Raw genomic sequence first — 12893 nt, forward strand, 5'->3', positions numbered from 1 at the left:
CAAGCTGGACCAGAGCTCATTGTCCAGGAGTCGGCTAAGGAAGAAGTTGAGATGGTTGCCCGTGCCTGGAAGCGAAGCTGCTTTTCAGTCAGCTTCTCTTTTCTTAGGGCGCGTTGTCTGCAAAGATGTTCAGCCTGTGTTGCCCTGTAAATTGGTCTGCAGGTTACTAGCTATGGCTTCCAGCCCGGCGGGAGGCCCAGATACTATGGAAATGAAGCCTGCTATTATTAAAAGTAAAAAGCCACAACGCTGGTGGCCACCACGCCCGCTGCGGCTGCTAAGAGTGATAGCGGTAAGACTGAGAATACTAGGATTTTGCAAGGCCTAAAGAGTGCAAGAGAGAAAGCGAATGTAAAAGAAGCAAGTGTGCAGTGTAAAAAGTGAATGTAAAAATGGCATAGAGGAGAGTGACCCCTGCTGGTGGAAGTGAGGAAAAGCAAAAGCCTACAGCACCTGGTATTCCCAGGCGGTCTCCCATCCAAGTACTAACCAGGCCCGACCCTGCTTAGCTTCCGAGATCAGACGAGATCGGGCGTGTTCAGGGTGGTGTGGCCGTAGGCAGAGACAGGCTTCTCACTTACTCCTCTTCTACTTTGCAGCCTGGCTGCTGGCAGCCCTTTGCACTACTTCACGCTAGACCTTTTTCTTCACTTTTTGCCTTCTCTTAAGGGAACTTCATACTCCAACAGGAGCAGTGCAAGAGCTGGGGGCGGCCCTTATACCCACAGGTGTTGTTCAGCAACCAGTCACAGGCCGCAGCCGCCCTCTTTCAAAAGGGCTGGGCGCAAGGTCTGCGCAGGGCTAAGAAACCATCCCGGGGGTGAAAGAAAGAGCAAGCTGGACCAGAGCCCATTGTCCAGGAGTCGGCTAAGGAAGAAGTTGAGATGGTTGCCCGTGCCTGGAAGCGAAGCTGCTTTTCAGTCAGCTTCTCTTTTCTTAGGGCACGTTGTCTGCAAAGATGTTCAGCCTGTGTTGCCCTGTAAATTGGTCTGCAGGTTACTAGCTATGGCTTCCAGCCCGGCGGGAGGCCCAGATACTATGGAAATGAAGCCTGCTATTATTAAAAGTAAAAAGCCACAACGCTGGTGGCCACCACGCCCGCTGCGGCTGCTAAGAGTGATAGCGGTAAGACTGAGAATACTAGGATTTTGCAAGGCCTAAAGAGTGCAAGAGAGAAAGCGAATGTAAAAGAAGCAAGTGTGCAGTGTAAAAAGTGAATGTAAAAATGGCATAGAGGAGAGTGACCCCTGCTGGTGGAAGTGAGGAAAAGCAAAAGCCTACAGCACCTGGTATTCCCAGGCGGTCTCCCATCCAAGTACTAACCAGGCCCGACCCTGCTTAGCTTCCGAGATCAGACGAGATCGGGCGTGTTCAGGGTGGAGTGGCCGTAGGCAGAGACAGGCTTCTCACTTACTCCTCTTCTACTTTGCAGCCTGGCTGCTGGCAGCTCTTTGCACTACTTCACGCTAGACCTTCTTCTTCACTTTTTGCCTTCTCTTAAGGGAACTTCATACTCCAACAGGAGCAGTGCAAGAGCTGGGGGCGGCCCTTATACCCACAGGTGTTGTTCAGCAACCAGTCACAGGCCGCAGCCGCCCTCTTTCAAAAGGGCTGGGCGCAAGGTCTGCGCAGGGCTAAGAAACCATCCCGGGGGTGAAAGAAAGAGCAAGCTGGACCAGAGCCCATTGTCCAGGAGTCGGCTAAGGAAGAAGTTGAGATGGTTGCCCGTGCCTGGAAGCGAAGCTGCTTTTCAGTCAGCTTCTCTTTTCTTAGGGCACGTTGTCTGCAAAGATGTTCAGCCTGTGTTGCCCTGTAAATTGGTCTGCAGGTTACTAGCTATGGCTTCCAGCCCGGCGGGAGGCCCAGATACTATGGAAATGAAGCCTGCTATTATTAAAAGTAAAAAGCCACAACGCTGGTGGCCACCACGCCCGCTGCGGCTGCTAAGAGTGATAGCGGTAAGACTGAGAATACTAGGATTTTGCAAGGCCTAAAGAGTGCAAGAGAGAAAGCGAATGTAAAAGAAGCAAGTGTGCAGTGTAAAAAGTGAATGTAAAAATGGCATAGAGGAGAGTGACCCCTGCTGGTGGAAGTGAGGAAAAGCAAAAGCCTACAGCACCTGGTATTCCCAGGCGGTCTCCCATCCAAGTACTAACCAGGCCCGACCCTGCTTAGCTTCCGAGATCAGACGAGATCGGGCGTGTTCAGGGTGGTGTGGCCGTAGGCGGAGACAAGCTTCTCACTTACTCCTCTTCTACTTTGCAGCCTGGCTGCTGGCAGCTCTTTGCACTACTTCACGCTAGACCTTTTTCTTCACTTTTTGCCTTCTCTTAAGGGAACTTCATACTCCAACAGGAGCAGTGCAAGAGCTGGGGGCGGCCCTTATACCCACAGGTGTTGTTCAGCAACCAGTCACAGGCCGCAGCCGCCCTCTTTCAAAAGGGCTGGGCGCAAGGTCTGCGCAGGGCTAAGAAACCATCCCGGGGGTGAAAGAAAGAGCAAGCTGGACCAGAGCCCATTGTCCAGGAGTCGGCTAAGGAAAAAGTTGAGATGGTTGCCCGTGCCTGGAAGCGAAGCTGCTTTTCAGTCAGCTTCTCTTTTCTTAGGGCATGTTGTCTGCAAAGATGTTCAGCCTGTGTTGCCCTGTAAATTGGTCTGCAGGTTACTAGCTATGGCTTCCAGCCCGGCGGGAGGCCCAGATACTATGGAAATGAAGCCTGCTATTATTAAAAGTAAAAAGCCACAACGCTGGTGGCCACCACGCCCGCTGCGGCTGCTAAGAGTGATAGCGGTAAGACTGAGAATACTAGGATTTTGCAAGGCCTAAAGAGTGCAAGAGAGAAAGCGAATGTAAAAGAAGCAAGTGTGCAGTGTAAAAAGTGAATGTAAAAATGGCATAGAGGAGAGTGACCCCTGCTGGTGGAAGTGAGGAAAAGCAAAAGCCTACAGCACCTGGTATTCCCAGGCGGTCTCCCATCCAAGTACTAACCAGGCCCGACCCTGCTTAGCTTCCGAGATCAGACGAGATCGGGCGTGTTCAGGGTGGTGTGGCCGTAGGCAGAGACAGGCTTCTCACTTACTCCTCTTCTACTTTGCAGCCTGGCTGCTGGCAGCTCTTTGCACTACTTCACGCTAGACCTTCTTCTTCACTTTTTGCCTTCTCTTAAGGGAACTTCATAATCCAACAGGAGCAGTGCAAGAGCTGGGGGGCGGCCCTTATACCCACAGGTGTTGTTCAGCAACTAGTCACAGGCCGCAGCCGCCCTCTTTCAAAAGGGCTGGGCGCAAGGTCTGCGCAGGGCTAAGAAACCATCCCGGGGGTGAAAGAAAGAGCAAGCTGGACCAGAGCCCATTGTCCAGGAGTCGGCTAAGGAAGAAGTTGAGATGGTTGCCCGTGCCTGGAAGCGAAGCTGCTTTTCAGTCAGCTTCTCTTTTCTTAGGGCACGTTGTCTGCAAAGATGTTCAGCCTGTGTTGCCCTGTAAATTGGTCTGCAGGTTACTAGCTATGGCTTCCAGCCCGGCGGGAGGCCCAGATACTATGGAAATGAAGCCTGCTATTATTAAAAGTAAAAAGCCACAACGCTGGTGGCCACCACGCCCGCTGCGGCTGCTAAGAGTGATAGCGGTAAGACTGAGAATACTAGGATTTTGCAAGGCCTAAAGAGTGCAAGAGAGAAAGCGAATGTAAAAGAAGCAAGTGTGCAGTGTAAAAAGTGAATGTAAAAATGGCATAGAGGAGAGTGACCCCTGCTGGTGGAAGTGAGGAAAAGCAAAAGCCTACAGCACCTGGTATTCCCAGGCGGTCTCCCATCCAAGTACTAACCAGGCCCGACCCTGCTTAGCTTCCGAGATCAGACGAGATCGGGCGTGTTCAGGGTGGTGTGGCCGTAGGCAGAGACAGGCTTCTCACTTACTCCTCTTCTACTTTGCAGCCTGGCTGCTGGCAGCTCTTTGCACTACTTCACGCTAGACCTTCTTCTTCACTTTTTGCCTTCTCTTAAGGGAACTTCATAATCCAACAGGAGCAGTGCAAGAGCTGGGGGGCGGCCCTTATACCCACAGGTGTTGTTCAGCAACTAGTCACAGGCCGCAGCCGCCCTCTTTCAAAAGGGCTGGGCGCAAGGTCTGCGCAGGGCTAAGAAACCATCCCGGGGGTGAAAGAAAGAGCAAGCTGGACCAGAGCCCATTGTCCAGGAGTCGGCTAAGGAAGAAGTTGAGATGGTTGCCCGTGCCTGGAAGCGAAGCTGCTTTTCAGTCAGCTTCTCTTTTCTTAGGGCACGTTGTCTGCAAAGATGTTCAGCCTGTGTTGCCCTGTAAATTGGTCTGCAGGTTACTAGCTATGGCTTCCAGCCCGGCGGGAGGCCCAGATACTATGGAAATGAAGCCTGCTATTATTAAAAGTAAAAAGCCACAACGCTGGTGGCCACCACGCCCGCTGCGGCTGCTAAGAGTGATAGCGGTAAGACTGAGAATACTAGGATTTTGCAAGGCCTAAAGAGTGCAAGAGAGAAAGCGAATGTAAAAGAAGCAAGTGTGCAGTGTAAAAAGTGAATGTAAAAATGGCATAGAGGAGAGTGACCCCTGCTGGTGGAAGTGAGGAAAAGCAAAAGCCTACAGCACCTGGTATTCCCAGGCGGTCTCCCATCCAAGTACTAACCAGGCCCGACCCTGCTTAGCTTCCGAGATCAGACGAGATCGGGCGTGTTCAGGGTGGTGTGGCCGTAGGCAGAGACAGGCTTCTCACTTACTCCTCTTCTACTTTGCAGCCTGGCTGCTGGCAGCCCTTTGCACTACTTCACGCTAGACCTTTTTCTTCACTTTTTGCCTTCTCTTAAGGGAACTTCATACTCCAACAGGAGCAGTGCAAGAGCTGGGGGCGGCCCTTATACCCACAGGTGTTGTTCAGCAACCAGTCACAGGCCGCAGCCGCCCTCTTTCAAAAGGGCTGGGCGCAAGGTCTGCACAGGGCTAAGAAACCATCCCGGGGGTGAAAGAAAGAGCAAGCTGGACCAGAGCCCATTGTCCAGGAGTCGGCTAAGGAAGAAGTTGAGATGGTTGCCCGTGCCTGGAAGCAAAGCTGCTTTTCAGTCAGCTTCTCTTTTCTTAGGGCACGTTGTCTGCAAAGATGTTCAGCCTGTGTTGCCCTGTAAATTGGTCTGCAGGTTACTAGCTATGGCTTCCAGCCCGGCGGGAGGCCCAGATACTATGGAAATGAAGCCTGCTATTATTAAAAGAAAAAAGCCACAACGCCGGTGGCCACCACGCCCGCTGCGGCTGCTAAGAGTGATAGCGGTAAGACTGAGAATACTAGGATTTTGCAAGGCCTAAAGAGTGCAAGAGAGAAAGCGAATGTAAAAGAAGCAAGTGTGCAGTGTAAAAAGTGAATGTAAAAATGGCATAGAGGAGAGTGACCCCTGCTGGTGGAAGTGAGGAAAAGCAAAAGCCTACAGCACCTGGTATTCCCAGGCGGTCTCCCATCCAAGTACTAACCAGGCCCGACCCTGCTTAGCTTCCGAGATCAGACGAGATCGGGCGTGTTCAGGGTGGTGTGGCCGTAGGCGGAGACAAATTTCTCACTTACTCCTCTTCTACTTTGCAGCCTGGCTGCTGGCAGCTCTTTGCACTACTTCACGCTAGACCTTCTTCTTCACTTTTTGCCTTCTCTTAAGGGAACTTCATACTCCAACAGGAGCAGTGCAAGAGCTGGGGGGCGGCCCTTATACCCACAGGTGTTGTTCAGCAACCAGTCACAGGCCGCAGCCGCCCTCTTTCAAAAGGGCTGGGCGCAAGGTCTGCGCAGGGCTAAGAAACCATCCCGGGGGTGAAAGAAAGAGCAAGCTGGACCAGAGCCCATTGTCCAGTAGTCGGCTAAGGAAGAAGTTGAGATGGTTGCCCGTGCCTGGAAGCGAAGCTGCTTTTCAGTCAGCTTCTCTTTTCTTAGGGCGCGTTGTCTGCAAAGATGTTCAGCCTGTGTTGCCCTGTAAATTGGTCTGCAGGTTACTAGCTATGGCTTCCAGCCCGGCGGGAGGCCCAGATACTATGGAAATGAAGCCTGCTATTATTAAAAGAAAAAAGCCACAACGCTGGTGGCCACCACGCCCGCTGCGGCTGCTAAGAGTGATAGCGGTAAGACTGAGAATACTAGGATTTTGCAAGGCCTAAAGAGTGCAAGAGAGAAAGCGAATGTAAAAGAAGCAAGTGTGCAGTGTAAAAAGTGAATGTAAAAATGGCATAGAGGAGAGTGACCCCTGCTGGTGGAAGTGAGGAAAAGCAAAAGCCTACAGCACCTGGTATTCCCAGGCGGTCTCCCATCCAAGCACTAACCAGGCCCGACCCTGCTTAGCTTCCGAGATCAGACGAGATCGGGCGTGTTCAGGGTGGTGTGGCCGTAGGCAGAGACAGGCTTCTCACTTACTCCTCTTCTACTTTGCAGCCTGGCTGCTGGCAGCTCTTTGCACTACTTCACGCTAGACCTTCTTCTTCACTTTTTGCCTTCTCTTAAGGGAACTTCATACTCCAACAGGAGCAGTGCAAGAGCTGGGGGGCGGCCCTTATACCCACAGGTGTTGTTCAGCAACCAGTCACAGGCCGCAGCCGCCCTCTTTCAAAAGGGCTGGGCGCAAGGTCTGCGCAGGGCTAAGAAACCATCCCGGGGGTGAAAGAAAGAGCAAGCTGGACCAGAGCCCATTGTCCAGTAGTCGGCTAAGGAAGAAGTTGAGATGGTTGCCCGTGCCTGGAAGCAAAGCTGCTTTTCAGTCAGCTTCTCTTTTCTTAGGGCGCGTTGTCTGCAAAGATGTTCAGCCTGTGTTGCCCTGTAAATTGGTCTGCAGGTTACTAGCTATGGCTTCCAGCCCGGCGGGAGGCCCAGATACTATGGAAATGAAGCCTGCTATTATTAAAAGAAAAAAGCCACAACGCTGGTGGCCACCACGCCCGCTGCGGCTGCTAAGAGTGATAGCGGTAAGACTGAGAATACTAGGATTTTGCAAGGCCTAAAGAGTGCAAGAGAGAAAGCGAATGTAAAAGAAGCAAGTGTGCAGTGTAAAAAGTGAATGTAAAAATGGCATAGAGGAGAGTGACCCCTGCTGGTGGAAGTGAGGAAAAGCAAAAGCCTACAGCACCTGGTATTCACAGGCGGTCTCCCATCCAAGTACTAACCAGGCCCGACCCTGCTTAGCTTCCAAGATCAGACGAGATCGGGCGTGTTCAGGGTGGTGTGGCCGTAGGCAGAGACAGGCTTCTCACTTACTCCTCTTCTACTTTGCAGCCTGGCTGCTGGCAGCCCTTTGCACTACTTCACGCTAGACCTTTTTCTTCACTTTTTGCCTTCTCTTAAGGGAACTTCATACTCCAACAGGAGCAGTGCAAGAGCTGGGGGCGGCCCTTATACCCACAGGTGTTGTTCAGCAACCAGTCACAGGCCGCAGCCGCCCTCTTTCAAAAGGGCTGGGCGCAAGGTCTGCGCAGGGCTAAGAAACCATCCCGGGGGTGAAAGAAAGAGCAAGCTGGACCAGAGCCCATTGTCCAGGAGTCGGCTAAGGAAAAAGTTGAGATGGTTGCCCGTGCCTGGAAGCGAAGCTGCTTTTCAGTCAGCTTCTCTTTTCTTAGGGCACGTTGTCTGCAAAGATGTTCAGCCTGTGTTGCCCTGTAAATTGGTCTGCAGGTTACTAGCTATGGCTTCCAGCCCGGCGGGAGGCCCAGATACTATGGAAATGAAGCCTGCTATTATTAAAAGTAAAAAGCCACAACGCTGGTGGCCACCACGCCCGCTGCGGCTGCTAAGAGTGATAGCGGTAAGACTGAGAATACTAGGATTTTGCAAGGCCTAAAGAGTGCAAGAGAGAAAGCGAATGTAAAAGAAGCAAGTGTGCAGTGTAAAAAGTGAATGTAAAAATGGCATAGAGGAGAGTGACCCCTGCTGGTGGAAGTGAGGAAAAGCAAAAGCCTACAGCACCTGGTATTCCCAGGCGGTCTCCCATCCAAGTACTAACCAGGCCCGACCCTGCTTAGCTTCCGAGATCAGACGAGATCGGGCGTGTTCAGGGTGGTGTGGCCGTAGGCAGAGACAGGCTTCTCACTTACTCCTCTTCTACTTTGCAGCCTGGCTGCTGGCAGCCCTTTGCACTACTTCACGCTAGACCTTTTTCTTCACTTTTTGCCTTCTCTTAAGGGAACTTCATACTCCAACAGGAGCAGTGCAAGAGCTGGGGGCGGCCCTTATACCCACAGGTGTTGTTCAGCAACCAGTCACAGGCCGCAGCCGCCCTCTTTCAAAAGGGCTGGGCGCAAGGTCTGCGCAGGGCTAAGAAACCATCCCGGGGGTGAAAGAAAGAGCAAGCTGGACCAGAGCCCATTGTCCAGTAGTCGGCTAAGGAAGAAGTTGAGATGGTTGCCCGTGCCTGGAAGCGAAGCTGCTTTTCAGTCAGCTTCTCTTTTCTTAGGGCGCGTTGTCTGCAAAGATGTTCAGCCTGTGTTGCCCTGTAAATTGGTCTGCAGGTTACTAGCTATGGCTTCCAGCCCGGCGGGAGGCCCAGATACTATGGAAATGAAGCCTGCTATTATTAAAAGAAAAAAGCCACAACGCTGGTGGCCACCACGCCCGCTGCGGCTGCTAAGAGTGATAGCGGTAAGACTGAGAATACTAGGATTTTGCAAGGCCTAAAGAGTGCAAGAGAGAAAGCGAATGTAAAAGAAGCAAGTGTGCAGTGTAAAAAGTGAATGTAAAAATGGCATAGAGGAGAGTGACCCCTGCTGGTGGAAGTGAGGAAAAGCAAAAGCCTACAGCACCTGGTATTCCCAGGCGGTCTCCCATCCAAGTACTAACTAGGCCCGACCCTGCTTAGCTTCCGAGATCAGGCATGTTCAGGGTGGTGTGGCCATAGGCTGAGACAGTCTTCTCACTTACTCCTCTTCTACTTTGCAGCCTGGCTGCTGGCAGCTCTTTGCACTACTTCACGCTAGACCTTCTTCTTCACTTTTTGCCTTCTCTTAAGGGAACTTCATACTCCAACAGGAGCAGTGCAAGAGCTGGGGGGCGGCCCTTATACCCACAGGTGTTGTTCAGCAACCAGTCACAGGCCGCAGCCGCCCTCTTTCAAAAGGGCTGGGCGCAAGGTCTGCGCAGGGCTAAGAAACCATCCCGGGGGTGAAAGAAAGAGCAAGCTGGACCAGAGCCCATTGTCCAGTAGTCGGCTAAGGAAGAAGTTGAGATGGTTGCCCGTGCCTGGAAGCGAAGCTGCTTTTCAGTCAGCTTCTCTTTTCTTAGGGCGCGTTGTCTGCAAAGATGTTCAGCCTGTGTTGCCCTGTAAATTGGTCTGCAGGTTACTAGCTATGGCTTCCAGCCCGGCGGGAGGCCCAGATACTATGGAAATGAAGCCTGCTATTATTAAAAGTAAAAAGCCACAACGCTGGTGGCCACCACGCCCGCTGCGGCTGCTAAGAGTGATAGCGGTAAGACTGAGAATACTAGGATTTTGCAAGGCCTAAAGAGTGCAAGAGAGAAAGCGAATGTAAAAGAAGCAAGTGTGCAGTGTAAAAAGTGAATGTAAAAATGGCATAGAGGAGAGTGACCCCTGCTGGTGGAAGTGAGGAAAAGCAAAAGCCTACAGCACCTGGTATTCCCAGGCGGTCTCCCATCCAAGTACTAACCAGGCCCAACCCTGCTTAGCTTCCGAGATCAGGCGTGTTCAGGGTGGTGTGGCCGTAGGCAGAGACAGGCTTCTCACTTACTCCTCTTCTACTTTGCAGCCTGGCTGCTGGCAGCCCTTTGCACTACTTCACGCTAGACCTTTTTCTTCACTTTTTGCCTTCTCTTAAGGGAACTTCATACTCCAACAGGAGCAGTGCAAGAGCTGGGGGCGGCCCTTATACCCACAGGTGTTGTTCAGCAACCAGTCACAGGCCGCAGCCGCCCTCTTTCAAAAGGGCTGGGCGCAAGGTCTGCGCAGGGCTAAGAAACCATCCCGGGGGTGAAAGAAAGAGCAAGCTGGACCAGAGCCCATTGTCCAGTAGTCGGCTAAGGAAGAAGTTGAGATGGTTGCCCGTGCCTGGAAGCGAAGCTGCTTTTCAGTCAGCTTCTCTTTTCTTAGGGCGCGTTGTCTGCAAAGATGTTCAGCCTGTGTTGCCCTGTAAATTGGTCTGCAGGTTACTAGCTATGGCTTCCAGCCCGGCGGGAGGCCCAGATACTATGGAAATGAAGCCTGCTATTATTAAAAGTAAAAAGCCACAACGCTGGTGGCCACCACGCCCGCTGCGGCTGCTAAGAGTGATAGCGGTAAGACTGAGAATACTAGGATTTTGCAAGGCCTAAAGAGTGCAAGAGAGAAAGCGAATGTAAAAGAAGCAAGTGTGCAGTGTAAAAAGTGAATGTAAAAATGGCATAGAGGAGAGTGACCCCTGCTGGTGGAAGTGAGGAAAAGCAAAAGCCTACAGCACCTGGTATTCCCAGGCGGTCTCCCATCCAAGTACTAACCAGGCCCGACCCTGCTTAGCTTCCGAGATCAGACGAGATCGGGCGTGTTCAGGGTGGTGTGGCCGTAGGCGGAGACAAATTTCTCACTTACTCCTCTTCTACTTTGCAGCCTGGCTGCTGGCAGCTCTTTGCACTACTTCACGCTAGACCTTTTTCTTCACTTTTTGCCTTCTCTTAAGGGAACTTCATACTCCAACAGGAGCAGTGCAAGAGCTGGGGGCGGCCCTTATACCCACAGGTGTTGTTCAGCAACCAGTCACAGGCCGCAGCCGCCCTCTTTCAAAAGGGCTGGGCGCAAGGTCTGCGCAGGGCTAAGAAACCATCCCGGGGGTGAAAGAAAGAGCAAGCTGGACCAGAGCCCATTGTCCAGGAGTCGGCTAAGGAAGAAGTTGAGATGGTTGCCCGTGCCTGGAAGCGAAGCTGCTTTTCAGTCAGCTTCTCTTTTCTTAGGGCACGTTGTCTGCAAAGATGTTCAGCCTGTGTTGCCCTGTAAATTGGTCTGCAGGTTACTAGCTATGGCTTCCAGCCCGGCGGGAGGCCCAGATACTATGGAAATGAAGCCTGCTATTATTAAAAGTAAAAAGCCACAACGCTGGTGGCCACCACGCCCGCTGCGGCTGCTAAGAGTGATAGCGGTAAGACTGAGAATACTAGGATTTTGCAAGGCCTAAAGAGTGCAAGAGAGAAAGCGAATGTAAAAGAAGCAAGTGTGCAGTGTAAAAAGTGAATGTAAAAATGGCATAGAGGAGAGTGACCCCTGCTGGTGGAAGTGAGGAAAAGCAAAAGCCTACAGCACCTGGTATTCCCAGGCGGTCTCCCATCCAAGTACTAACCAGGCCCGACCCTGCTTAGCTTCCAAGATCAGACGAGATCGGGCGTGTTGAGGGTGGTGTGGCCGTAGGCAGAGACAAGCTTCTCACTTACTCCTCTTCTACTTTGCAGCCTGGCTGCTGGCAGCTCTTTGCACTACTTCACGCTAGACCTTTTTCTTCACTTTTTGCCTTCTCTTAAGGGAACTTCATACTCCAACAGGAGCAGTGCAAGAGCTGGGGGCGGCCCTTATACCCACAGGTGTTGTTCAGCAACCAGTCACAGGCCGCAGCCGCCCTCTTTCAAAAGGGCTGGGCGCAAGGTCTGCGCAGGGCTAAGAAACCATCCCGGGGGTGAAAGAAAGAGCAAGCTGGACCAGAGCCCATTGTCCAGGAGTCGGCTAAGGAAGAAGTTGAGATGGTTGCCCGTGCCTGGAAGCGAAGCTGCTTTTCAGTCAGCTTCTCTTTTCTTAGGGCACGTTGTCTGCAAAGATGTTCAGCCTGTGTTGCCCTGTAAATTGGTCTGCAGGTTACTAGCTATGGCTTCCAGCCCGGCGGGAGGCCCAGATACTATGGAAATGAAGCCTGCTATTATTAAAAGTAAAAAGCCACAACGCTGGTGGCCACCACGCCCGCTGCGGCTGCTAAGAGTGATAGCGGTAAGACTGAGAATACTAGGATTTTGCAAGGCCTAAAGAGTGCAAGAGAGAAAGCGAATGTAAAAGAAGCAAGTGTGCAGTGTAAAAAGTGAATGTAAAAATGGCATAGAGGAGAGTGACCCCTGCTGGTGGAAGTGAGGAAAAGCAAAAGCCTACAGCACCTGGTATTGCCAGGCGGTCTCCCATCCAAGTACTAACCAGGCCCGACCCTGCTTAGCTTCCGAGATCAGACGAGATCGGGCGTGTTCAGGGTGGTGTGGCCGTAGGCAGAGACAGGCTTCTCACTTACTCCTCTTCTACTTTGCAGCCTGGCTGCTGGCAGCTCTTTGCACTACTTCACGCTAGACCTTCTTCTTCACTTTTTGCCTTCTCTTAAGGGAACTTCATACTCCAACAGGAGCAGTGCAAGAGCTGGGGGGCGGCCCTTATACCCACAGGTGTTGTTCAGCAACCAGTCACAGGCCGCAGCCGCCCTCTTTCAAAAGGGCTGGGCGCAAGGTCTGCGCAGGGCTAAGAAACCATCCCGGGGGTGAAAGAAAGAGCAAGCTGGACCAGAGCCCATTGTCCAGTAGTCGGCTAAGGAAGAAGTTGAGATGGTTGCCCGTGCCTGGAAGCGAAGCTGCTTTTCAGTCAGCTTCTCTTTTCTTAGGGCGCGTTGTCTGCAAAGATGTTCAGCCTGTGTTGCCCTGTAAATTGGTCTGCAGGTTACTAGCTATGGCTTCCAGCCCGGCGGGAGGCCCAGATACTATGGAAATGAAGCCTGCTATTATTAAAAGAAAAAAGCCACAACGCTGGTGGCCACCACGCCCGCTGCGGCTGCTAAGAGTGATAGCGGTAAGACTGAGAATACTAGGATTTTGCAAGGCCTAAAGAGTGCAAGAGAGAAAGCGAATGTAAAAGAAGCAAGTGTGCAGTGTAAAAAGTGAATGTAAAAATGGCATAGAGGAGAGTGAC

General features: G+C 52.1%; 13 non-coding genes and 2 pseudogenes across 13 annotated transcripts; all 15 read right to left on the reverse strand.

Moving 5' to 3' along the window:
* Positions 1–441: 441 nt before the first annotated feature.
* Positions 442–560, reverse strand: LOC142191197 (5S ribosomal RNA). The gene has a single exon (XR_012714804.1). It is a non-coding gene; the product is annotated as a 5S ribosomal RNA (ribosomal RNA).
* Positions 561–1274: 714 nt separating this feature from the next.
* On the reverse strand, positions 1275–1393 carry LOC142189802 (5S ribosomal RNA). The gene has a single exon (XR_012713755.1). It is a non-coding gene; the product is annotated as a 5S ribosomal RNA (ribosomal RNA).
* A 714-nt stretch (positions 1394–2107) lies between these two features.
* Positions 2108–2226, reverse strand: LOC142191210 (5S ribosomal RNA). Its single transcript, XR_012714817.1, has one exon. It is a non-coding gene; the product is annotated as a 5S ribosomal RNA (ribosomal RNA).
* Positions 2227–2940: 714 nt separating this feature from the next.
* Positions 2941–3059, reverse strand: LOC142191222 (5S ribosomal RNA). Its single transcript, XR_012714830.1, has one exon. It is a non-coding gene; the product is annotated as a 5S ribosomal RNA (ribosomal RNA).
* A 715-nt stretch (positions 3060–3774) lies between these two features.
* On the reverse strand, positions 3775–3893 carry LOC142191235 (5S ribosomal RNA). The gene has a single exon (XR_012714842.1). It is a non-coding gene; the product is annotated as a 5S ribosomal RNA (ribosomal RNA).
* A 715-nt stretch (positions 3894–4608) lies between these two features.
* Positions 4609–4727, reverse strand: LOC142191247 (5S ribosomal RNA). Its single transcript, XR_012714854.1, has one exon. It is a non-coding gene; the product is annotated as a 5S ribosomal RNA (ribosomal RNA).
* A 714-nt stretch (positions 4728–5441) lies between these two features.
* LOC142191259 (5S ribosomal RNA) lies at positions 5442–5560 on the reverse strand. The gene has a single exon (XR_012714865.1). It is a non-coding gene; the product is annotated as a 5S ribosomal RNA (ribosomal RNA).
* Positions 5561–6275: 715 nt separating this feature from the next.
* Positions 6276–6394, reverse strand: LOC142190010 (5S ribosomal RNA). Its single transcript, XR_012713950.1, has one exon. It is a non-coding gene; the product is annotated as a 5S ribosomal RNA (ribosomal RNA).
* Positions 6395–7109: 715 nt separating this feature from the next.
* LOC142190102 (5S ribosomal RNA) lies at positions 7110–7228 on the reverse strand. The gene has a single exon (XR_012714036.1). It is a non-coding gene; the product is annotated as a 5S ribosomal RNA (ribosomal RNA).
* Positions 7229–7942: 714 nt separating this feature from the next.
* Positions 7943–8061, reverse strand: LOC142191271 (5S ribosomal RNA). Its single transcript, XR_012714876.1, has one exon. It is a non-coding gene; the product is annotated as a 5S ribosomal RNA (ribosomal RNA).
* Positions 8062–8775: 714 nt separating this feature from the next.
* LOC142190531 (5S ribosomal RNA) lies at positions 8776–8884 on the reverse strand (annotated as a pseudogene).
* Positions 8885–9599: 715 nt separating this feature from the next.
* Positions 9600–9708, reverse strand: LOC142190341 (5S ribosomal RNA; annotated as a pseudogene).
* Positions 9709–10422: 714 nt separating this feature from the next.
* Positions 10423–10541, reverse strand: LOC142191283 (5S ribosomal RNA). The gene has a single exon (XR_012714887.1). It is a non-coding gene; the product is annotated as a 5S ribosomal RNA (ribosomal RNA).
* A 714-nt stretch (positions 10542–11255) lies between these two features.
* LOC142190155 (5S ribosomal RNA) lies at positions 11256–11374 on the reverse strand. Its single transcript, XR_012714085.1, has one exon. It is a non-coding gene; the product is annotated as a 5S ribosomal RNA (ribosomal RNA).
* A 714-nt stretch (positions 11375–12088) lies between these two features.
* Positions 12089–12207, reverse strand: LOC142190120 (5S ribosomal RNA). The gene has a single exon (XR_012714051.1). It is a non-coding gene; the product is annotated as a 5S ribosomal RNA (ribosomal RNA).
* Between the last annotated feature and the right edge of the window lie 686 nt (positions 12208–12893).

This window comes from Leptodactylus fuscus, chromosome 1 (genome assembly GCF_031893055.1).
Source record: "Leptodactylus fuscus isolate aLepFus1 chromosome 1, aLepFus1.hap2, whole genome shotgun sequence".
Classification (NCBI taxonomy): domain Eukaryota; kingdom Metazoa; phylum Chordata; class Amphibia; order Anura; family Leptodactylidae; genus Leptodactylus; species Leptodactylus fuscus.